The following is a 25,989-nucleotide window of genomic DNA, read 5'->3' as shown; positions in this document are numbered from 1 at the left end:
CCATCCATTTTCTCTGGCTCTAGGGGAAAAAAAAAATCAGTGGCTCTACTTTGACTAACACCAGACAGCAAGGAATACCTTTCTCACGGAGAACACTTCTCTTAACATGCTAGTTGACCACAGACTTATCTGGGCTGCACATTTGTAAGAATGAAAGATGGTGGGTATTAAATTTCAGGGTTTGTTCTTTTTCTTAATAAAAAAAAAATACAGACTGCTTTTAATTCACAAAGCATTTTTCAGCTAGTAACTAAATAGATCAACTATGTTAATTCGGCAAAACTTTTTAGTTTGGCCACTAGAGGGCCCTTTGTGCATGTCTGATGCCCAATTTTCCACATAAAGGTTTCACTTCATGTTCTGTGTTTACTGAAATTAACAAATTCTACAAAGCTTTGGTCTTTTTACCCTTTCTTTTCCTGACAATTTCCATGGTAAATTTTGAGCGCTAAAAGACTAGGGTATGATTTTCACATCAATTTCGTAAATTAATCGCTGCACTACCATGTCCCCATACTTTTCTGGAAAAGATCATAAAGGATGCAAAAATATTCTTCTTAGGTCCCTGGGAGACATTTTATACCGGGAAATATTCTTATTCATGCATTGTATTCACTTACAACCAGGCACAGTGAAAATCATTAAGTATTCATAAACCAGATGAATGATTCCAAGATCACTATTTGAAAACAGCTAGATTTTCTACCATGGCCATATGTCAGCAATCCTCTTCGGCAAAGGGAAGGGTTAAGAATCTTTCTTATTGAAATGTATTTGTTCAAAGCAATGTCTGCCTTCTGTTATTAGGACTGGCGACTTTTTTACTTTAAGGATAAATGATTTATAACATAAGGAATTTTTAGCTTTAATCTTCAAAAAAAAAAAATGTTTTTCTCCCTAACTCTGGTCCTGATTGTTAGATTGCTGTCTTAATGACCTGTTTGCTAATTTTCTTTGGAGAAGAGAAAGCATGTTCTGAACCTCAGATGTTAGATGCTAAAAGTATAATTATTTTTAATGGCCATTTTCCTAAATATGGCTCCAGATCAAATATTATTAACAATGTATTTTCTGATGTTTTGCAGAAAGAGACTATGCATCTTCCTCACATAATTTTAATTTTAAACTCTGGTCAGCATAGTTTTAGAAGAAAATCAAACAAAATCCCCAAGGACAACCAGATTCTCCTCAAGATGAAAATCGAGGTCTCAAGTTAAGGCAACCGTTTATCAATAAAACAAGGTAAACATGGGGATGTGGAAAAGAAGGGTAGAGGTAGAAAAGATTATAGGGGGAAAAAAGACCAATTTAACCTTTCTTCCCAGGAGATAGAATCAAATTAAAATAAGCTCAGATGGCCCTCTTTGGAGGCCTGTGTTCCAAAAAGGCATCTAGGCATTTAAAACAAACAAAGATGTGATTTTATTGATTCCTTTAGGTTTTGTTACTACACAAAGGTTACTGCATAGGCATAGTTTTTTTTTATTGATAGATATATTTAATGATTAATGAAAATGTTTAATTCTTTTTTTATATCCTTACCCAAGGACATTTTTCCACTTTTTGTTCAGATAGAGTGGGAGGGAGAGAGAGAAACATCTATGTGAAAGGGACACATCGAGTGGCTGTCACCCACAGGACCCAACCAGGGCCGGGGACAAACTGCAACCAAGGTACGCACTCTTTAGCGGAACCGAACCCGGTTCTCTCCAGACCGCAGGCCGAGGGCTCTAACCGCTGAGCCAAACCGGCCAGGGGGGAAATGCTTAATTCTTAGTGTCATCCTTAGTATTAACAGGGTTATGTTTAAAAATAAATAAATAGCCCTGGCCAGTTTGGCTCAGCGGTTAGAGCGTCGGCCTGCGGTCCGGAGAGACCCGGGTTCGGTTCCCGCTAAGGGCACGTTCGGTTGCAGTTTGTCCCCGGCCCTGGTTGGTCGTGCGGGCAGCAGCCACTCGATGTGTCCCTTCACGTTGATGTTTCTCTCTCTCTCTCCCTTCCTCTCTCTCCCTCCCACTCTATCTGTACAAAAATGGAAAAATATCCTTGGGTGAGGATAAAATAAACAAATAAATAAAATTAATAAATAAAATTAATAATTAAAATAATTGATCTGTAGGAATTTTTTAATTTCTTATTTAAGTGGTATTTAAGGATATCAGGAATTTCTTGTAACTGTACAAAATAGATCCAGCACTAGAACGTCTATGGAGAGGATTGCATCTAGTAGTGATATGGCTTTACTAATCTCAAAACGGGAGCAGAGTTTTGGTTTCCTCATCTGATTGCTGCCTGTGTTTCCCTTGTATATTCTTTGTGCTGCAACGTTCTGGTCATTATCAAACAGTACCCAGGAAATATCACCAAATCTGCACACTCCAGCAAGAACAATTTACTGCCCCAGGACCTTCCATTGTTTAACATAAATTTCCTAGGATGGGGAGGGCTAAAGGGTTACAGAGAATTTTTACTCCCCTTTCCTCCTCTCATTCTTGCGTGAACTCTGTCTAGGACAAATGCCCTCACATCCCTGGAAAGGAAGATCTGGCAGCGAGCGGCAGAAAGTAAAAGGCCCAGACACGTGACGGGCAGAGTCCTCTGGGTCCCTCGGGGTCTGGGGAGCCCAGGCGCTGACGTCCTCCTAGTTACCCACAAGTCCCCGGGCCCGCAGTGCAAGCAGGAAGAAGGCGTGGGGGACCCGGTGCCCGATAGGGAGGTCGGCGCGGGGTGGGCGAGTGGGGGGCGCCGTGCCTGCTTGGGAGGTCGGCGCTTCTCCACAGAGGCTGAGATGCAGCCAAGGCCTTCGAGTGCTGGCAGTCAGGGAGCCAGGGTAGCATCCGGCTGAAACAGGCATGGCTGAGAGAGAGACCGCCCCTGAGGATCAAGTAGGAGATTGCTGCCATGGTGTGCATACGCAGACCCATGTGGAACAGGCAGCTCTTCTCTGACAGCTGTCGGACAGGAGACAGCCAAGGAAGCACGTTGTTGCACCCTTTCCCTGTCGCCGTAACCGGGCATCCGTTAGTAGGTTGTTCCCAACGTCCAGGACTCGTGTATCCGTGCCACTCTGGCGTGCCATATGGTGTTTAATATGCATGCTGTTATTAAATACGTGACACGCACGAGCAGTTTCCACCTCGCACAGCCAGCCTTTAACCTGTCTTCGAGTTTTGTTTTCGCTCTCCTTCGCACCTTTCCTTCCTGTGTCTCTCTTCCTTTATCGCTCGCGGTCTCACTTCTCGTCTAGACTCTCCGGCTGCTCACATTTCTGGTTCTCGCTCCGGCCCCTCCTTCCCGCCCCGCTGACTAGCCTCTTCCTCCTTTCGCCCCCCGCGCCCCAAACCCGGGACTGCATTTCCCGGTAGGCGCCGCGGCCGACAGCCAATAAGCCGCTGAAGATTTGGCGGCGGCGGCGGCGCTCCGAGAGTCGGGGTGGGGGGACTTTGTGCGCGGCGTCGGTGGCGGCGGCGGGAGCGGGCGGCGGCGTCGACGGCCAGAATCGAGGCGGAGGCTGAGGGGAACTGTCCACGGGTCGCTACGGACAGGCGTGCGTAGGCCGACTCGAGCCCGGAGGACCCTGCTGTCCCCGTCCGGCTGCCAGCCACAGGCTCCACTGGTAGCAGCGGCTGCACGGCGACCCCCATCCCTCCACATCCCCTGCCTACCCCTACCTCCCGCAGCCTTCCTCCTCTCCGCTCCGGCCTGGCCTGGCCCGGCCCGGCCCGGCCGTGGCCCTCCTCCGTGCCCGCCGCCATGGCAGAGGCATCCGGCGCGAGGGAAATCTAGCCCGGGGATTTCATGCGGCCTAGCTTGGTTCCATCTCCTCCCCCCGCAGCCCCGGCGGCGGCTGCCCGCACCCCAGTCCCACTCCGGGCCTCCGTGTCTCTCCTGTGATCCTACTGACACGGCCGGGGGGTTAGAATGGAACAAACTGAAGGTAAAGTGAATGCGTGCGTGTTTGTGTATCTGAGTATTGGAAGGCCGAGGAGGGGCCGACCTACGGATGGGACCAGGGTAGGGAGGGAGACCCTAGCCGGAATGGGAGGACAGGCGAGTGGCCCTCGAGGGTTTGAGGGAAACCTAGAAGGAGGAGCAGATGGCAAGGTGGGGAGTGTGAAGGGTATCGGGAGGTGGGGCAGAGGAGGTGGGATTGGGATAAGAGGTGGAGTGGCGCTGAGCTGGGAATTGGGAGTAGAGGTGGGATGGGGGCGGGGATAAAGATGGAACGGGGGAGGGGCAGGGAAAGAGGCGTAGAGTTAGGTTTGGAGACCTGGGCAGACTGAGAAATAGGGAGGTCTGGGGGTGTAGGCTGGAAACTAAAAGGGTCTGGGGGAAGGAGATAACATTTGATGGAGAAATGGGCATCAAGGGAGAAACGAGGGAATGGAAGTGGACGAAAAGGTGGATTAGGAAAAGGGAGGAGAAATGATTGAGACAAGATGCAAAAGGGAGATAGGAAATAGACACAGGAAACTGGAAGACTTAGTGTTGGGATAGAGAAGGAAATTAAGTGAATGTTGAAAATGATGGAAACTAGCAACCAAACATCACAGAGTGGGAGGAAAAGAAGGGGAAGAGGGTTATTAAAGTGTTAGGAAGGGAAAGCCTTTTGTTCCTATATTTGTGTTATTCTGTGCCTTTTCTTTCGAGGCTGGAGAATAGAGAAGCAAGTGGTTATGCTGTTATGATTGTTGTGAAATGGGGAGGTGTGGGTTTTACCCTTTTGAGGAAGGAGAAGTGTTAGTGTTATGGTAGCAAGACAAGGAGAGACATGGCCATAATTTGATGGTCTTGGTGAGGGAATGAAGACTGTTCAGATTTAAAGGGGGCAGGGGCAGCCATGTTTGCTGCCAGGCACTGCAGTGTAAATAAATTCCTTCTCTCCGACATCAGTATGAATCTGGAAGGGGCCATTTCAGAAGGTTAACCCCCTTTCTTTCTATTCATGAACTCTTCCCTTCCATCTTGAGGTCATTTAAAATTGTTCATAACCACCAAAGGAGGTAGTGATGTTTTCCATCTTGTGTGTTTTGCTGCCCCCCCCCCCTTTTCCTTCTTCCTTGTGGTTGCAAACAAGGCATGCTAATGAACTGCAGTGTAAAATTTAACCCTTTTTTATAAAGTTAAGACTATATTTTTACTAGCTGAAGGAATCATTACTACTCTCTTATTTCAAACGTGACGGTGAAAGGTCTTTTAAATAATCATTTGTTCCAGAGGCCTCGGAAGCAGTCAACATGTTTTCTGCAATTCTTTAAGTAAACAAGGAAATTGCATCGGTTATTTTACTTGGGCTTGTGCTCTTGGCAGAGCATTGTGTGGGGGTGAGAAGGGATAGGAAGATCTGCTTGTCATAGCTTATCTGCTTACTGTGTTTTGAATATTAGAAAATTAGAAATGTGTGTAGTATTTTTAAATGGTGTTTTTGATAGCTCTTGCTTATAGGTTAAGCGTTTTCTTTTACTTTTTTAAAAATAAATTCTGTTCTCTTCCCTTTGCTTTCATGTAACTAGCTCAATACAATCTTCAAATGCCAGTTCAGCATACTGCAATAATCTGTGAAGTAGGCAGGCAGTTCTCAGAGCCTCATTGAGGTGCCAATATTTTTTGTGGGAACTTCAGGTCACGTTCAAGAAAGCCATAGTAACTCTTCAGTGTACTCAAATGTAACTATTGTGTGATATGAAATTCAGCTTAAAACCTGACAAATTTACAGTGGATAAATTAGGTGGAGCTTTTTTTAAAAAAAATCCTCACCCAAGGATATTAGGATATTTTGCCATTGGTTTTAAGATGTAGTGGAAGGGATAGGGGGAAGGAGAGAGAGAGAGGGAGAGACAGAGACGAAGACAAAGATTGGTGCCTCCCACATGACCCTGACTGGGGCCTGGGATCCAACCTGCAACCCAGGTATGCACCCTTGACCTGACTCGAACCCGAGACCCTTTGATCCACAGAGTGACACTCCAACTGCTGAGCCAAACTGGCCAGGGTGGGTGGAGCCTCTTTTATTTTTGTATTGAAAAGGATTAAATGTGTGTGTAACCTCTCGTTTTGTTTTATAATTGTAATTGAGGTAACCTGAACTTCAGTTCATCATATTGATACCGAAACTGTTCTCTAATACCAGAAAGGCTTGTTAAAATTGTAATATGATGGTCTCAAACCAGTTGTACTACATATTGATTTAATCTACTTACTTAATGCAACATTTTTTCAGTTGTTATATAGAAGCTTGGGATGTGTTCTTGGTTTTTTGAAAAAAATATTTTGAATATTGTTAGACTCGTACTTTGTGGAAGTGCTTTTAGTATAAAGGCCAGATTTACAACTTGGATTATTTTGATTTGATAATATTCAGCCTGAATTTTTGAAAATTTTGTAAGGAAAAGTTCCACTAAAAAAGCCATTCAGTAATTTTGCAGTTAAATTGTAAATTATGTACACAAATTATTAGTGCCATAAATTTTTAGGAAAATTAGAAATCGATGTATATTCAAATAAAAAATTCACATTAACAGTTTTAATTAGTTAAAAAGTGTAGTCCTATGTATTCAGCATTTTATAAAGATCAGGGTTCCTTGCCCAGTTGTCATATAATGAAGACTATTCTAGTATCGTCTGATACTTAATTAAAAGCCAGACTTTACACTGATTACCATGTCCATCACCCACCTGCTACCTGTGAGAACTTTTTTATTTTTACCTTAAGTTAGTAAATATGCTCTTATGCGGACCTGATTGAATGAATTTTGGGTAAGGAAATTGGTTTTTCTTGAGACGGGTGAAACTAGAGTGAATTGTTTAATCTGATTCTAAATACTCTCAGTTTGTGGAGTTTATAACAACATTCATAATAATCATAGTTATCGCTGCTAATAATTGTCCTCTTATAATGTGATATGCTGAATGTCTTACATGCATGATTTTCTTTTACCCTCCAGACAGTTGTGTGAGGTTAGTGCTCTTGACTCCTTTTTACAGATGGGAAAATTGAGGTTAAGTAGCTTAACAACATCACAAATAGCAAAGTCGGTATTTGAACCCAGGTCTTTTCTAATTATAGAATTTGAATCAGTAGACCTTTACTTTTAGGCTTTAAAAACAAATTTATTGCCCTGGCCAGTTTGCCTCAGCAGTTAGAGCATCAGCTTGTGGACCAGAGAGTCCTGGGTTCAGTTTCCGCTAAGGGCACATACCTCAGTTGCAGTTTGTCCCCGGCCCCAGTTGGGGTTGTGCAGGTAGCAACCAGTCGATGTATCTCTCATGTCGATGTGTCTCTCTCTCTCTTCCTTCCTCTCTCCCTCCCACTCTATCTGAAGATAAATGCAAAAAAAAAAAAAAAATCATTAAAATAATACATGTTCATTATTTTATTTATTTAAAATTTTTTTTTTTCTTTATTGATTTCAGAGAGAGAGGAAAGGAGAGGGAGAGAGAGATAGAAACATCAATGAGAGAGAACACCGATTGCCCGCCTCCTGCATGCCTCCCACTGGGTATTTGGCCCACACCCTGGGCATGTGCCCTGACCAGGAATCGAACTGGTGACCTCTTGGTGCATGGGTCCACGCTCAACCACTGAGCCACACTGGCTGGACCATATATGTGTATGTTAAACTGCATATAAATTGGGCCATCCTACCTGCATTTCTTTTTTTTAATCCTTACCTGAAGATATTTTTCCATTTTCAGACAGAGGGGGAGAGAGAGAGAGAGAAACATTTGTGCGAGAGAGACACATCAATTGGTTGCCTCCCTCACAACCCCAACCAGTGGGGGGACTGAACCACAACCAAGGTACGTGCCCCTGACTGGAATTGAACCCGTGCCCCTGACTGGAATTGAACCCATGACTCTTTGGTCCGTAGGCCAATGCTGTAACAGCTGAGCCAAACCAGCCAGGGCATACTACCTGCATTTTGCATTTTTGGTTTAACAGGCTATCAGGGACATCCTTTTAAATGAGTACTTATGGATCTGTAGCTTTTTTTTAAGGGTCATATAGTATTTCATTGTTTGGAATGTTGGTTCACATTAGGTTTTTAATAGGTTTTTGCTATTATAAGTCATAGAGCAGGTCCTGAATTAAGTTCCTAACAGCCTATTTAAATAGAAAAGAGATATAGTACAAACACTTTATTTTACAAGAGAGAAAATTGAGGCTTCGGTGACAACCTGTTACCTGCCTCTTAATACCACATCTCATTACTTAATTATGAATGTGCGCTTTCTTTGAAAGCTCAAGGTGAGGGGGAATTCTCAAGGTTAGGCACCTTTAGTATAATGAATGCAAGAGGATTAAGTTGCTGTAAGGCAAAGGATCATGCTTCTACTTTTTCATATTTTGTTCACTATGTTTTACATATAGCATATGCACAGAATATTTTTGCATGCATAAATGAATCATATATAACTATCTTGAAGTTTGTGTTTTGTGTAATGAAGTGATTTGGTACAGAATTTTTTTCTATTTTAATAAAATTATCGATGAAATAAGATAACAATGAAATGAAAAAATAGATCCATTATGGTCCTGGAAAACAACTTGGAAAGAAAATGATACACTGGTAAATTTTTAAAAATGAACTAAAAATACCTCATTGAGAACAACTTTTAAAAAATCTTAGCAGGCACTGTTGATTATTTTTTATTATTTTTGTCTATCAGGAAGAAAATAAATTATCATGGGTACTTATTTATTGAGTTCTGTTTTAGACACTTAAAAAATTAAAATCATTAAAGCTTTAAAAGTTTAGAATTTGGTATCTATTTATAAAATCAGCTTCTTGATGCAGTGCTGTCTTTAGTTTTACTTTAAGAAAGAGTCTATTATATTTGAAAGAACAAGTGAGATGATTTATTCTTTTGTTAATAAACATGCTAAGTGTTTGAATTTTCAATGAATGATGAGCTTTATATCTGCAAGCGAATCTTTTTATAAATATTAATAATGTTAAATTTAAGAACTTGATTGTACTATGGCTACCTAACACATTTTTTTAAAAGCTTACAGTTTTGTTTTTGGTTTTTATTATTGATCTTACTAAGTATTTAGTAAGTACTTTTCAACACTTCTGTTTCATGTTGTGCCTCTAATGTGGCATGAAAAGAAGGTCCCTCCATGCTGTCTCAAAGGTTAAGAGATCTTTCTTCCTTACAGCTGCATAGTATTCCATTGTGTAAATGTACCACAGCTTTTTTATCTACTCATCTACTGATGGACACTTGGGCTTTTTAAATGTGGATATGGGTCATTGTTGACTCATCTTTTTCTTTTTTCTTTTTTTTTATCTTCACCCGAGGACATTTTTCCATTTTTTGTTCAGATAGAGCAGGAGGGAGAGAGAGGAAGAGAGAGAGAGAGAAACATCGATGTGAAGGGACACATCGAGTGGCTGCTACCCGCACGACCAACCAGGGCCGGGGACAAACTGCAACCGAGGTACGTGCCCTTAGCGGGAACCGAACCCGGGTCTTTCTGTACCGCATGTCGACGCTCCAACCGCTGAGCCAAACCGGCCAGGGCGACTCATCTTTTTTCTTACTAGGTTCCCTTTTTCATCTAGATTTAGGTCTGTATTGAGGAAAGTGAAAAGGAAAATGAAAAATTTTTGTATTTATACAGTTTCCTTTTTAAAAAAATTCTTTTCCTGAATTTATTTTTAGCGAGAAAGAGCATAGAAACATTGATGAGAGAGAACATCGATTGGCCGCCTCCTGCATGTTCCCCACTGAGGATTGGGCCCACAACCGGGGCATGTGCTCTGATCGGAAGTTGAACCAGAGACTTCTTGGTGCATGGGTTGATGTTCAGCCACTGAGCCACACCGGCCAGGCTACAGTTCATTTTTAATCATAGGAATATATTATTATCTAATAATAATACCTCCCATTTAGATTATACCTTCTAAAATGTTGGACAGAATTCCCACACAACTCAACTTTTTTCCTTTTTTAATGTGAAGGTAGAAAGCACAAGAATGATTTAATCTAATTTAAAGATGTAAAATTGAGACTTAGGGAACTTCTGAGGCTGAATAGACTGCCATGTTATTTAGAATAAGATTTTCAGATTTCAATCTGATTACTTTTTTAGAAGATTTAAAAAATATACATACATATGGGTGTGTGTTTCTTGACTTTTTCTTCATAGCCTGCTTTATCCTTACTTTGATAGACAATTACACATTAATTTTTAAAAACATTTTTTATTGATTTTTTAGAGAGAGAGGAAGGGAGAGAGAGGTAGAAGCATCCATGTGAGAGCGAGACATCAGTCAGCTGCCTCCTGCACACCCCCTTCTGGGGATCAAGCCTGCAATCCGGGCATATGTCCTGACTGAGAATCGAGCTGGTGAACTTTCAGTCCATGGGACTGATTCAGTCTACAGAGCCATACTGGCTGGGCTACACCTTAATTTTTAATGTAAAGATAGAGTATTTTTCTGCCATAGGACATGCTTTTTTTCTTATTTTGGTGTAACATATATTCAATCTTCCTGAAATATATAAGTAGATATTTTAAATTTAAGAATGGTTGCCTGGCCATTATGGCTCAGTGGATTGAGCATCATCCCATGGACTGAGAGGTCCTGGTTCGCTTCCTGGTCAGGGCACATGCCCCAGTTTCGGGCTTGATCCCCACTGGGGATATGAAGGAGACAGCCGATCGATGTTTCTCTCTCACTTCAATGTTTCTCTCTCTAAAAAAAAAAAAAAAAAAAAATCAATAAAAACATTTTTTATAAAAAGAACTGTGTGGCTTCCTGGGATTTTGTGGGTAAAACAAAATTTAGTTTATCAAATTGATTTGAGATGAAGAAAATTAAGAAGTGTCATATGGGGACTTGCACAGTGGCATTTTGGCCATAGCCAAGACAGTACTGCACCAGTTGAGTCTTATATTTCTAACATCTCTTAGTTCTGGAGTCTTAAGAAAGCTATATATTTTTTTAAAAAAACACCCCAAAACTTTAAAAATAAGCATTTAAAAAACTTTTAAGTTGTGAAACATGACATAAAGAAAAGACCATAAAACCCAAATGTACAGTACAGACAAATAATTAGAAAGTGAATAATTAGAAAGTCACCACCAGGCAATAAGCCCTCTAAGAAAAGCTGCAGAGATAGCCCCATTAGTTTGGCTGGTATTGCTTTCCTGGTATTTTATTTTAGGGACAAAAATATGCCAAAAAATAACCTAAAAATTAATAGCCTTGAGGGGTGAGCAGATGTAAAAACTGAATGATAAAAAAGCTGTAGTACATATACATAATGGAATACTATGCAGCTGTAAGAAAGAAAGATCTCTCATCCTTTGAGATAACATGGAGGGACCTGGAGAGTATTATCCTAAGTGAAACAAGCCAATCAGAGAAAGACAAATATCACATGATCTCACTTGTGGAATATAATGAACATAACAAACTGATGAACAAAATAGACCCAGAGACATTAGAAGTGGTGTACAGACTAACAAACCTCAGAAGAGGGAGTCCGGGGCAGGGGGAATAAACCACAGAACTTATATGCATGTATACGTAACCATGGACATAGACAACAATGCTGTGGGGCTGGGATGGGAAGGAGGGTGTCAGTGGGGGAAAAAAAGAAACATCTGTAACAAAAATAATAAAAAAATTAAAAAAATATCTGATAATGAAAAAAAACTTACCAGTTTTTATATGTTATAATCAAAAGGGTTTTCTAGACAATTAAAAATAACAGCCTTCTAACATTTAGTATAGTCATTTAGTGATTTGAAATCTTGGGCTTTATTAACGAATGTGAAACAAAATAATACTGACTCCTACAAGAATTATCCCATTTTATACAAAGTGTTGTTTATTCAGAGTTCATCTCTTGTTTAGTTTTTTTTTAATTTTTTTTTTAATCCTCACCCGAGGACATTTTTCCATTTTTTGCACAGATAGAGTGGGAGGGAGAGAGAGGAAGAGAGAGAGAGAGGGAAACATCGATGTGAAAGGGACACATCGAGTGGCTGCCACCCGCACGACCAACCAGGGCCGGGGACAAACTACAACCGAGGTACATGCCCTTAGCGGGAACCGAACCCGGGCCTCTCTGGATCACAGGCGGATGCTCTAACCGCTGAGCCAAACCGGCCAGGGCTCTTGTTTAGTTTTTGATAGGATTTAATTACTTGGTTTTAGATTAATGTGCAAACTCTAATCTTTTAGATTTGCTTAGAACATATCAAATTTGCCTATAGTACCAATAATCTCCTAACTTAACTACCTTATTTTACAGAAACTAGTTTGACTGTCTTGCTTTCACATTAATGTAAACCATTCAAAAAGTATTAGCCTGAGAAGTAATCAGTAGTGACAATCTCTGTTTGACTCTTCATCCTTGGTGTCTCCGTTGGATTCTTTCTTTTTCTGTATTGTGGCTAGGTGAACCAAATTTCTTTTGAAATGGAAGAAACTTACCTGATTGTGCTTCCCGGGCCTTCTAGACTATATTTTTAATATGTTTGGAAAGGTTAAATCTTGACTTTCAAGGATTTTGATAGAAAAATTTGAATGCCCCCCACCTGCTGAGTACAGTCTATTTGCATAAAACTGCAGTGCGGACTTTGAGAAAGGCATTTTATAACACCTCTACATACTTAAATTTAAAGCCTCTATTTGGTTATTATAATTTTGTCACTTTAAATTGTCTTGGTGTTTATGATTTCTGCAGGATCCTAATGTATTAGAATATAGTATTTCATGGTTTTTGTTTGTTTTTGGGTTTTTGTTGTTGGTAATTCTCACCCTAGGATATTTTTTTTCTTTGATTTTTAGAGAGTGGAAAGGGAGGGAGAGGGAGAGAGAGGAAAAATAAAAACATTGATGTAAGAGACACACATTCAATTGTTTGGGTCCAGGATGGAACCTGCAACCCAGGTATGTGCCCTTGACCAGAAATTGAACCCGAGACCCTTAGGTTCAAGCTCTAACCGCTGAGCAAACCAGTCAGGGCAGTATTTCATGTTTGATTGAGAAACTTCTTGCTGTGCTTTAAAGTATCCTTGAATTGTATTCAGACTGAAGGTTAAAGATATTTCTTGCTAATTATCCCCCCCACCCCAAAGGATGTTGAGTTTTCCTAAATGTCAAAGCAAACATGATTTGATATAATTATTTTTAAAATCTAAATTAGGTAGTTTGGCTTTGTGTATGAAGTATAGTTCATATGCTTTTGGTCATCTCATGGTTTCTGTATTGTTATCACCTGCACAATTATGCATTGGTCATTAGAATATATTTTGTTGGCTGACTGAGGTATAGAGGTTAAGATATTAGTTAAGGTATTGCAAGCATATACATACATGCACACATATATATAATACTCCTAAGAAATGATGATGGCCCTGTTAATTTTTATCTTTTAATGGAAAATTTGTACTTTCCAAAGTGGCCAGTAATTTTAAAATAACATTTATTATTGTTTAAGTTATGAAAGGATGGTTTATTGTGGGGAAATTGAAAACCAGTAAGATATAAAGAAGATAAAATCACCTGAAATCCTACCAACTGGAAGTAATTACTATTAACATTTTGATCTATATCCTTCCAGTGTTTTTTCTTATGTATATATGTTGTTGTTTTTTACAAAATGGAATTGTCCATTTATATTATTTTGTAACATGCTTTATTGTGAAATAATTTTTGGGGGGGAATGTGATTTTTTTAAATTGTCATAAATTTCATTGTAAAGAATGTTTACCATTCTTCTGTTGATGGCATTTTAGGCAGTTTGGGGGATAGTATAATTTGATGACATCCTTACACACACACACACACACACACACACACACACACACAAAACTACTGTGTTTATTACAGTCAATTCCTGGAAGGAATTACTTAAAAAATATGAACATTTCAGAAGCTTTTGACACATATTTTCAATTTGTTCTCCAGAAACTTTTTTTTTAAATAACAGTTTTATTGAGAAATAATTCACATACCATATAATTTACCCATTTAAAGTATATAGTGCATTGGTTTGCATTGCAATGGAGAGAGTGTTGCATTGGTTTAAAATACATTTCTTTTTATTTAGAAATACCTTATTTTAAAAAATGTTTATAGAAATTGTGCTATGCTTATATAATTATTGCAAACTTGTCGCTATTTGGAAAGTATGGTTTTCTTTTTTAAGAGAGGTTTTCTTTTCTCTAACTGACCTTCACCCTTGACAGTTGTCTATTTGCTGTAAGCCATTTAACAAAACATCTTTTTTTTAAAACTCAGTGGTCAGTGGAGTGTAGGGCAAAAGCCAAGGAGACCTGAGTTCCTGTCCTCACTGTACCTCTTACCACTGAGGCTGTGTTCTTATCTCTGAAGTAGAGATGAAAATGACTACTTTCTGGGGTTATAGGGATCCAAATTAGAAGTGTTAGAGTGTGCGCCTACAGCTTTGCACAGTGGCAGTGTCATAGCAGTGGGATTTATCCCAGGCGCGATTATTGCTAATAGAATGTGCCTAGAACTATACTAGGCATATAGCTGATAATAAATGACTATTTTTTAATATAAGAAAAATAACACATGCAAAACACACTAATCTTGAGTTGCATGTTTAGTGGATGAAGAAATAAACTCAGTTGGCCCAAACTCACTTTCATTAAAAGTTGAAAGTTAACTAATGCTTGATCACAATGTTTGCATGGGTTGTGTGGGCGTTTCTCAGCTGGTAAGAGAATTCCTGCTGGTACAAGTAAAAACATGAAGTTAACTTTCCGGTCCAAATTTACTTGCACTGTTGTTATAACAACAGCATGATAGGTATAGTTTTACCAACACTTAGTGTTCTGATTAAGCAAATAGATGATAATGTAAATTTTGAATTTATAATTTGAAGTTACTTTATGTTCTTTTATTTCTTTTGTTTTGAAAACAAAATGTTGGCCCTGGCCGGTTTGCCTCAGCGGTTAGAGCGTCGGCCTGCGGTCCAGAGAGACCCGGGTTCGGTTCCCGCTTAGGGGCACGTACTTCGGTTGCAGTTTGTCCCCGGCCCTGGTTGGTTGTGCGGTGGCAGCCACTCGATGTGTCCCTTTCACATCGATGTTTCTCTCTCTCTATCTCTTCCTCTCTCTCCCTCCCACTCTATCTGTACAAAAAAATGGAAAAATGTCCTCGGGTGAGGATAAAAAAAAAAAAAAAAAGAAGGAAAACAAAATGTTGAATACAACTGAACCTAAAATACTAAAGTGCTAAACCCAATGAAACAAAAAAATCTAGTCTTGCCCAGCCAGTGTGGCTCAGTGGTTGGGCATTGACCCATGCACCAAGAGGTTGCCGGTTCAATTCCTGGTCAGGGCACATGCTCAGATTGTGGGCCCAATCCTCAGTGGGGGGCATGCAGAAGGCAACCAGTTGATGTTCTCTATCATTGATGTTTCCATCTCTCTCTCCCTCTCCCTTCCCCCTTCCCCCTCTCTCCCTCTCTATAAATGATAAAGAAAAAAAATTTTTTTTTAATTTAGTCTTTATAGGAAAGATAGACATTTTCATAGTCATTGCTCTTGTGATTACTTGTATGTTTTTGTGGGTCTGCATTTTTAAAATCTCATTTTTCTAAAATGCTTACTATCTTAGACAGTGAATAAATCCATTCATAGGAAAGAACTTAGTAATAGCTATTTGAAAGCTAAAGTTATTAACAGACTACTAAAAATTGTTTTATTTTGTAGAATTTTGGAGTAGTTATGGTTAAGTAATATTTGAAGTTTAAGCTTTTGCTCTGGACATTGTGGCACAGTTAGTTGAGCATCATCCCATGCACCAAAAGGTCCCAGTCAGGGCACATACCTAGGTTGCGGTTAGGTCCCCAGTTGGAGTTTGTTTGGGAGGCATCCGAGGTCACGTCAATGTTTTTTTTCTCTCTCTCCCTAAAATCAATAAAAACATATTTAAAACATATTTATTTAAAGTTTAAGCTTTTGATATTACATGAAATACATGACTAAACTATTATTTAAATCTTTTTACTATAGCCATACCTCAGAAGCCTCTGAGACAAAGAGAACTTGATAAGGATGTAAAAGATAGGCCTGATGATTATATCTTCACTTCTTTTGTCCAGTCTTTCAATGTGATTAATTCCTGGTTTTGATTCCATTAATCCTTTTTATAACAATGTAGCCCCACCACTCCCCAGTCACTGAATCATAATACCCTGTTTTATTAGCTTAACACTGTCTGAAATTTTCTTGCTCTTGAGACCAGAATCTCTTTTTGATTTCCCAGGACCTAGAACAGGGTTTGGTACATAGTTGGTGTTCAGTAATGAACTATGTCACAAACAAAACAAAACAAAACAAAAAAAGGACTCTGTGAGGAATAAGATGTATATCTGGAGTAACATGCCACTTGGAGTCTGGGAATAGTCAAGGTGAGACTCAGCTTTTGTCTATTTACTTAGAGAATTATTTACTTGGTGGTGTTGATATGGGTAATTTAGATGACTAGTTATAATTTCATATAGAAATGTTTCCCTGAGAACTCCTATTTTAAAAACAAACTTTTATCCAGACATACACACATGTACTGATTAAATCCTAGCTACCTAAAACACAACAGAGTTGACAAAATGGACAAAAATGTGAGAAAATATATCATGGTCAGTTTTTGAATGTTCAGCTTCATTTCTTAACCTCTAAGGAATTTACTGAAAGTCATTTGTATGCCATTGGTTGGAATTGAAAGGAGAACTGCCAAGTCCTTATTCTCCAGTGTGTTTGACTTAAGATCGATGAATGAGCTTCACTGTGTAGGGGACACAGTCACTTTAACCGATAGAAGCAATATTTGGCTGATACTGGTTTGAGTTATCTGAGAGTAGTTGGAGATCAAATATTATCTTGTAGTAAATATTTCTTATAGTAAGTTAGTGATTTAATTCTAATTCTGAAATGCCAGAATAGGTAGTATAGAAAGGATTTTGTTTTTTACTTAATCTATTGCTATACATATTTTTATTTTATTTTTTTTTAACCTCACGCGAGGACATTTTTTGATATTTTGTTCAGATAGAGTGGGAGGGAGAGAGAGGGAGAGAAACATTGACGTGAAAGGGACACATCGAGTGGTTGTCACCCGCACGACCCAACCAGCGCTGGGGACAAACTGCAACCGAGGTACGTGCCCTCAGCAGGAACCGAACCCGGTCTCTCTGGACTGCAGGCCGACGCTTTAACCGCTGAGCCAAACCGGCCAGGGTGCTATACATATTTTTAAATAGCTAATCAGTGTTCTAAGATGTGAAGAAAACCTTTTTATTTAGAGAACATATAAATTATTTACCTTTATAAAATAAATTCCACTTAGAGGTTATTCATTAGAAAAAAAATTGGCTTAATATAGTTCTTTTGGATGGCAACGAGAGGCTTTTTTTTTTTTTTTTTCTTTATTGACTTTAGAGAGAGATGAAGGGAGAGGGAGATAGAAACATTGATGAGAGAGAACATTGATTGGCTGCCTCCTGCATGCTCCCCGACTGGGAATTTGGTCCACAACCTGGGCATGTGCCCTGATCGGGAATTGAACTGGTGACCTCCTGATGCATGGGTCAGCGCTCAACCTCTGAGCCACATCGGCCTGGTGAGGCTTTTCTTTTTTAACTGTGGCTATTGTATGTTTAAATGAACAGATGTTGAAAAATGGTTTTTATTGTAATGCTGTCTTGACCACTGCAAAATCTCTCTCCTCTCCTACATATTTTTGTGAAAATTACCCACAAATTCATGTGACCCAGAGATTTTGGTTGTTAGACATTGAAAATCTTAAATATACTAAATATTTTAGTAATAAATGGACCTATAACCCTTTTTTTAAAAAAGCTTGACCAGTAAGTTTATTATTGTCTTTATATGAAAAATCATCATAGAAATTGTGGTTGGTTGATTTGCTCTCAGCAGCCCGTTCCTGAGCTCTGAGGAAGCTTGCCTTCTGAGCTACCTGATCTTTATTCTGCTGCTAGCTTGGTTTTGTGTTACACATACAAATAAAGTGCAGGTACTTTCTAGCTTTATTCATGACCTTTCTTAAGAAGGAAAAAGCAAATCTGTACGTTCAGTTCTAAATCCATGGTGTTAACAAATAGCCCATGGGATTACAACAGTACTAATTACTTATTGGTTATTAGTTCATATTAAAATATTTCAGTTAATCCAGTCTTATGGCCCCTTGATGCTATTCCCTTCTGTTTAAGGTTGATTTGTTGGTAATGTGCCAGACATTGTAGTTGGACTGGGGATTCAGAGATGAGGTAGCCTCATGTCCTCAAAATAAATTTGCAGTACTTCCATATTCTCTGGCTAGATGTTATTTTTATTTCCCTGAATTAAGTAGTGTGCTTTCACTAAATACTTGTAATTTGGCTTTGTAACATATCAAGAAAGACCTTTCTAATAATCTAGATCGTTTGAAAGCTGTGATATTAAGAAACCAAGAAAAATTTTTTTTTAAGAAAATAGGTTTATTTTTTTATTAATTTTTTTTTCTTCATTGATTTTTAGAGAGGAGGAAGGGAGAGAGTGACAGAAACATCGATGAGAGAGAACATCAGTTGGTGGCCTCCTGCATGACCCCCACTGGGGATTGGGCCCACAACATGGGCATGTATGTGCCCTGACCGGGAATCGAACTGGCGACCTCTTTATGCATAGGTTGATGCTCAATCCCTGAGCCACACCAACTGGGCTGGAAGCTAAGAAAGTTTTTAGTGGAACAAAATCCTTTTAGTTTAATGTAGAGAAGGCACTCCTCTTCCTTCCCACAGGTCTGAGGTCCCCTGCATCCTTTCTCTGTTCTCACATCCCCTAGCTTCTCAACCCAAGTGGTTTTCTTTTGTCATCTGGGGCACTTGTCCCCTTCTGTCAACAGGGCCTCTGTCTTGCTTATCTTTTATCTCTAGACCTCAGGACTAAGCGTAATACAGGCACTCAATATGAAATGAATAAATGAACCTTATCAGGAGCAATTTCTGAGCCTCATCTCCTGCAGTTTTCCTTTATTGCTTTTATGTCTCCAGTAGTAATGTAGGATTGTAGGAACTGTGCTTAAATTTTCATCCCTATAACTTTAGTGTTTAACCTAGTGTCTGGTAAATAGTAGGTGTTCAATAATTTTTTTTATTTTTTTTATTAGAGAAGCCTATGTAGGTTGGGGTAGGAACAACCTGGCTATAACTTTTAGTCTCCTTCCCATTATAGCAACAGCAGAATGGGAAGGAAGGAGGAGGAGCTGTCATGAACTTGGCCCAACATTGTGTCAGCCTACAGAGGGCAATTAACAGATAGCAGCTGGTATCCAGAATTGATATAATAAAGTATTTTGCTATTATTTCTTAACACACATGTTTTAGGATCATGTTTACATACACTTATGCATACCCTTCCTTTAGGTCCAGATGGCCCTCTACAGTGTATTAAGTGCTATCATAGAGTATAGGTAGAAAGCTAGGCCAGCAGAAGTGGGTACTTTACCTGACTTCAGAGTGTGTGTGATATGTGAGGAGCAGTTTGGAAAAGTTTCTTGGCATATTTTAACATATCTGAATACAATATGAAAGGATGAGTGCTTGATGAGAGGAAATGCTAGACTTGTGGAGGACAAGATGGGAACGTTGAAGCAGCAGGAGAGGAGGCTGAACAAGTATGTAGGGGCCAAATCAAGAAAGGCCTTCTGCTTTTGGATTTTGTCCTGAGGCATGGAGAACCACGAGAGTTTATTAAATTTGTGGGTTTTTTCCCCCCATTTTTCTTTTTTTTTTCTTTATCCTCACCCGAGGACATTTTTGCAGTTATCTTCAGATAGAGCGGGAGGGAGAGAGGGATGAAGAGAGAGAGAAACATCAATGTGAAAGAGACACATTGAGTGGTTGCTACCCACATGACCCCAACCAGTGCCGGGGACAAACTGCAACCAAGGTACGTGCCCTTAGGGGGAACGGAACCTGGACTCTCTGGTCCGTGGGCCAAAGTTCGAACCGCTGAGCCAAACCGGCAGGGCTCTTGTTTTTCTTTTTAAGTACTGTCAGTGCTCTGGAGAGCAGATTGGAGGTGGACAACTTTGGAAGCTGTTGCTCTTATCCAAATGAGAAATGATAAGGAAGAACCAATGAACATAGTATAAACTGGGAACATTTGCAAGAAAGCTGGGGGGTAGAACTCAGCTTTGTTTTATGCATTTTGTTTATCTTCTCCCATTCTGGGGGCTTATTTTTCACTTGTTTGTGTTGTCTTTTGGCATACAGTTTTAGAAATTAATATTGTTGAGTTTATTAATTATTTCCTTTGTGTTGTACTCTTTATTGTTTAAGAATCCTTCCCCACCATAAAGATGTACTCTTGTTTTATGTTTTTGTTTTTTCTTAAAAGTTTTTAAGCTACCTAGAATTTGGTATATTATATGGTGAAGATATAATATTTTTTCTGTGTTGGTAAGCCACTTTCCTAATACCGTTCTCTGAATCTTCAGTCCTTTCCTTACTAATCTGGAATATAACTTCTCCTGTTATATGCCAAATTCCCATATAGGCTGGGTCTGTGTCCAGGATCTTATTCGATTTCATTGTCTGCCCCTTTACCAGTATCTCATTTTATTTTTTTTACTTTATTGACTTTAGAGAGAGAGGAAGGCAGAGGGAGAGAGAAATAGAAACATCGATGAGAGAGAACATCAATTGGCCACCCCCAGTGCATGTCCCCCACTGGGGATTTGGCCCACAACCTGGGCGTGTGCCCTGACTGGGAATCGAACTGACGACCTCTTGGTGCATGGGTTGATGCTCAGCCACTGAACCACACTAGCCAGGTAGTACCTCATATTTTACGTGTGTGTGTTTTAAAAATATTTATTTATTTACTTTGGGTTTTTTTGGTAATGTTACAGACTTTATTTTTTCCCCACTGTTCAACTATTGGCTTTTTTTTTCTTTATTGATTTTAGAGAGAGAGGAAGAAAGGGAGATAGAAACATTGATGAGAGAGAACATCAATTGGCCACCTCCTGCATACCCCCAACTGGGGATTTGGTCCACAACCTGGGCATGTGCCCTGACCAGGAATTGAATGAATGACCTCTTGGTGCATGGATCCATGCTCAACCACTGAGCCACACTGGCTGGGCTGGGCTTTATTTTATTTAGTTATTTATTAAATTTATTGCAGTGCCATTGATTAATAGAATCATGCAGGTTTCTGATATAGATTTCTGTGATGCAAGATCTGTGTACTGCACCGTGCCCACCACCCATAGTCAAATAATCTTCCGTCACCATATATTAGGCCCAGTATCTCATACTTTAATTACTGTAGTTTTAGAAGTATGAAACTTTTTATTTTAAGCACATTTAATGTGTGTGTTCACACCAGTAATGTTTTGAATGGATACTGTACACTTTATTGTTGAGAATCATATATGAATGCTTTCTTGATTTCTTTTGGAGCATTTTTTAAAAGATATAATTCACATACCATATAATTTACTCCTTTATAGTGTACATTTCTTTGGTTTCATCACCACAAAAAGATATACTCTATTCATTAGCAGTCACCTTCCATTTGTTTCTCCTCCAGCCTCTGGCAGACTCTAATCTTTCTGTCTTTACAGATTTTCCTATCCTGGACATTTTATATAAATGGAAAAAAAAAAAAAAAAAATATATATATATATATATATATATAGCCTTTTGTGAGAGCATTCTTTTTTTTTTAAATATTTTTTTTCTTTATTGATTTTAGAGAAAGAGAGAAACATCAATGAGAGAGAACATCTATTGGCCACCCCCTGCGTCCCCCCCCACTGGGGATTAGGCCTACAACCTGGACATGTGTCCTGACCAGGAATCAAACTGGTGACCTCTTGGTGCATGGGTCGATGCTCAGCCACTGAGCCACACCGCTGGCCGGGTGTGAGAGCATTCTTATTTAAATTGATTAAAATTGATAGATTAGCAGGCCATTCTGTAGGAATATTACTGTGTCTTTTAGAAAGTATGATAAAATACTGTGCCTTAATAAGGGGAGGAAGAAGAGCAAATACCACCAATATTTATTTCTGCTTTGTTTTTATTGTTTAAGCATTAAATTCACATTTTATTTTTCCCTCATTTATTGAAGAGAGTGGCCAATTTTATGCTTTTGCTTAGTTCCTTAATGAGCAAATTCCTTAATTTACTCAATTTAGCAAAATCCTGTTGTAGAAGAATATCTTCTGTTGATACCTCTTGAGTTTATTAATATATATAGACAGAGTGAGAATACTTCTATTTGGATGTATGTTGTCAGTAATTGTATAAAAAAAGACATGCTTTGCTTTGTCTTGTGGATAAGTGAGTACAATCATGTGAAAATATAAAGGGAATATATTCTCTCTTGAATAATCTTTAAAGCAAGCAGATTTTCTGCTTTAAAACAGAAATTAACAGCTTAGCATTCTTTTTAAAAGGCTACCTGGGAAAGTACCTTTAAGTCAAGATACCCAGATAAGATTTACTAATATAGAACATTTATTTAACATGCTAAAATACTGTGTGTCATTTCCTTTGTGTCATTTGGAAAAGTGATATTTTATTAGTGTAATTGCTGAAAAGTAGTTCAGAAAAGAAAATGTTTTTCATTAAATTATAGCATTAACCTTGCAGAGGTAACCTCAACCAGAATGTAGTAAACCTCTTTAAAGAATTCAAAAGTGAGCAGCAGCATTTTCAAACCTTAAAATTTTGTTAAGTACTTCTAGAGTTAATATCATTATATAATGGCCTCAAAGTCTCAGAAGTCCAAGCAATTTGCGTTACGATGGGAATTTAACAAATTTAGAGGAAGAAAATGTTCAAATTTTAGTCAGAAATAATTAGCTTCTGTACCACTGTGGTTAAAACTTTTATGAATAGCTGTAACTACCAACTGTATAACACTTGGATGCTGTTAAAAGTACTTTCTTTTGTTTGTGGATAAAATCTTGTAATCTGATATGGTTTTGTTCCCTCAAAGGATAAGATCATCTGAAGACAAATGGAACAACAGATTGCGTTTGTAATTTTGTTTGTATTTCCTTGACAAAAATTTCCAAGCAAGATCCATTTTGTTTGAAAGATTAACATAGAGTTGTGTAGTTACAGTGTGTTATCACTGTACCAAATTCAGTTATTGCTCTTTATCTGTAGCAGAGCTAGTTTAGATGTTATCAATTCTAGCTGCTTTTAGTGAATAAAAGGTAAACATTGTTGTTCATTTCCTTTTTGGTACTCTAGAGGTGTGGTCAAGTTCTTAGAACCAAGTGGTTGATTTTTTTCCTTCCATAACCTCCACCCTCACCACCCCCACATCCCCACCCCCAATTTTTTAAATTGTTAAAGTGTAGAAAGACTTGCTATGGAAGAATATTGTTTGTTTGTTTTAGTGTAATTTGCATCCTTTTAATACTTAATAGCAATTTTTGTTTACTAATTTTTAAATGTGTGTGTTTGGTCTTTTTAAAAATACTCATCTCCTCTATGTGTATTTGAGTCAGCTCAAATGTTGTGCCTTTGAGTCAGCATTGACTCCTGGTGACTATGAATAAGTGATGTCCACAACATCCTGTCATGTATAGACTTGCTCAACTCTGGTAGACTCACACCTATGGCTTCTTTTATGGAATCAATCCATCTCAAGTTTGGTCTTCCTCTTTTCCTGCTGCCTTATATTTTTCCAAGCAGTATTGTCTTTTTTTTTTTTTTAAATTAAATAAATTTTTTTTTCTTTATTGATTTTTTTAGGGAGAGAGAGAGAGAGAAACATCAATGAGAGAGAACGTTGATTGGCTGCCTTCTGCATGCCCCCCACTGTGTATTGGGCCCACAACTTGAGCATGTACCCTGACCAGGAATCAGGGTGACCTCTTGTTGCATGGGTTGATGCTCAACCACTGAGTCACACTGGTCGGGTGCAGTATTGTCTTTTCTAAAGAGCACTGCCTTCTCATGTTGTACCCAAAGTAGGACAGCTTCAGTTCTGTCATTTTTGTCTCCAGTGATATTTCAGGCTTAATTTGCTCTAGGCCCACTTGGTCGTCTTTCTGGGGGTCCAGGGTAGAGCTCATCTCAACACCATATTTCAAATAGATCAGTTTTTTTCCCTATCATCCCTCTTTACTGTCCAGCTTTCTCATTCATACATAGTAATTGGGAATATGAGGGTATGGATGACCTTAGCCTTGGTCTCTAATGACACATCATTGCTCTTGATGTTCTTTCCCAACTCTCCCATTGCTACCTATCCTTCTGAGTCTCAACCTTTTACATTTCTTGGCTCCTTACTTTCATAAAGGATAAATGGCTTACTATTTTAAATAGGTATAATAAAATAGAATAACATGTCTCTATTCTCTCTTTCTAAATACTTTAAAAAATTTTTTATTTATTGATTTCTAGAGAGAGAGAGAGAGAAACATTGATTTGTTGTTCCACTTATTTATGCATTCATTGGTTGATTCTTGTATGTGCCCTGACCAGGGATCTAACATACAACCTTGGCATATCAGGAAGATGCTCTAACCAACTGAGCTACCCGTCCAGGGCTCTATTCTTTTTTTTTTTTTTTTAAGTCAATATACTATTGTTATTATATTACTAACAATTAAATAATTTTTAAATTGTGAAAGCCAAATGGGCAATACAGATTACTCTGATCATATAATTAGATTAAAATCTGAGTAGAACACAGAACCAAAAAGAAAAGAGTCTCTTTTAAAACCCTGGCATTAGGGGATTTTAGCATTCTTCTTATAGAATTAAGCATTGTTTTCAGGTTTTTATTTTATTGAGATTCTGGTTTCACTCTAAATTACCTGTGTACTAAAAATAATGACCATATTTTAAAAATTGAACTCCCCCTCCCACTTTTGTGTGTGTGTAGATTTTGGGCGGAAAGATAATAAAATGAAAATCTCCCATGATGCTGTCATCAAGAAATCTTCATATTCAACCTTGGCCCATGTGGCTCAGTTGGTGGAGTGTTGTCCTGTACACCAAACGGTCACAGTTTCTATTCGCAGTCAGGGTACATACCCAGGTTACTGGTTCCATCATCGGTTGGGGCTCGTGCAAGAAGCAACTGATCAGTGTTTTTCTCTCACATTGATGTTTCTCTCTCTCTCTCTCTCTCTCTCTCTCTCCCCTTCTCCCTTCCTCTCTCTCTAAAATCAGTAAAAGCATGTTTCAGGTGAGGATTTTTAAAAAAGTATAAAAAATGATGTTCATGGCAATTCAATGAACTATGACTATGAAAATTATATGTTGAGAGCTTTCTCACTCTAAATTTCAGATTTGCAGTATTAATAACACTAGGGTTGTAAATAGATATGCTTATATGCAGTTTTTGTGTGTTTTTAAAAAATATCTTGGGGTGGTTTTTTTGTTGGGTTAATAGACTCTCCCTGGAGATTTATTTGATTTCATGTCAGTCTCTTGGTGCTTTAAGCCTTGAAGGGAAGGTTAGCCCAGAACTAAGGAGAATCTCAATTATTAGTGGCGAGGTAAGCAGTTATCAGTCAGATTTTGCCAAGGATATTACCTGAGGAGACTATAACTGCATTTTTATTCTCTTGCATTCTCCATGGAAAGCTCCTCAACAACTCTTCATTTATATGTAGTAACTCCTTAAGTTTATATAGTTCAGTTTAAAGATTCATTAAGTCTCCCCTCTGAGCGTTGGCTTTGGGTTCTTGGAGCATATGGATGAAAAAAATTACTTCCTGCTCTTAAGAAAACCACATAAACAGGTTGTTTCATGATTAATTCTTAAGAGGCCTGCGTGGTGTATCTTAGCAACAGAGGAAAGTTACTCAGACTAGCCTACATCTTAAGTTAACTACTTCTTGGAGATGACTTTTTGAGCTCAAAAGATTGTTAAAGGTCAAGCCAAAAAAATGTGTAAAGGGGCATATTAGGCATTGGAGATAACATGAGTAAAAGCACAGTGGTACG

The 25,989-nt window shown here is 38.8% G+C and overlaps 1 protein-coding gene across 13 annotated transcripts in view; it reads left to right on the top strand.

Annotated features, from left to right (window-relative positions):
• Positions 1-3,420: 3,420 nt before the first annotated feature.
• NSD3 (nuclear receptor binding SET domain protein 3) overlaps positions 3,421-25,989 on the top strand; it is a 120,941-nt gene continuing 98,372 nt past the window's right edge. For 5 of the 13 annotated variants that reach the window (XM_036249693.1, XM_036249689.1, XM_036249687.1 and 2 more), the window contains exon 1: positions 16,249-16,410. The gene's annotated coding sequence lies outside the window, so the exon portion shown is untranslated. Of the gene's footprint in view, positions 3,938-16,247; positions 16,411-25,989 lie in introns of those variants that run through there. The other 8 variants (XM_036249685.1, XM_036249692.1, XM_036249688.1 and 5 more) reach the window with 3 other exon arrangements.

The sequence above is a fragment of the Molossus molossus genome, unplaced genomic scaffold, assembly GCF_014108415.1.
Source record: "Molossus molossus isolate mMolMol1 unplaced genomic scaffold, mMolMol1.p scaffold_m16_p_9, whole genome shotgun sequence".
Taxonomy (NCBI): domain Eukaryota; kingdom Metazoa; phylum Chordata; class Mammalia; order Chiroptera; family Molossidae; genus Molossus; species Molossus molossus.
This window is presented reverse-complemented; position numbering and strand designations above follow the sequence as displayed.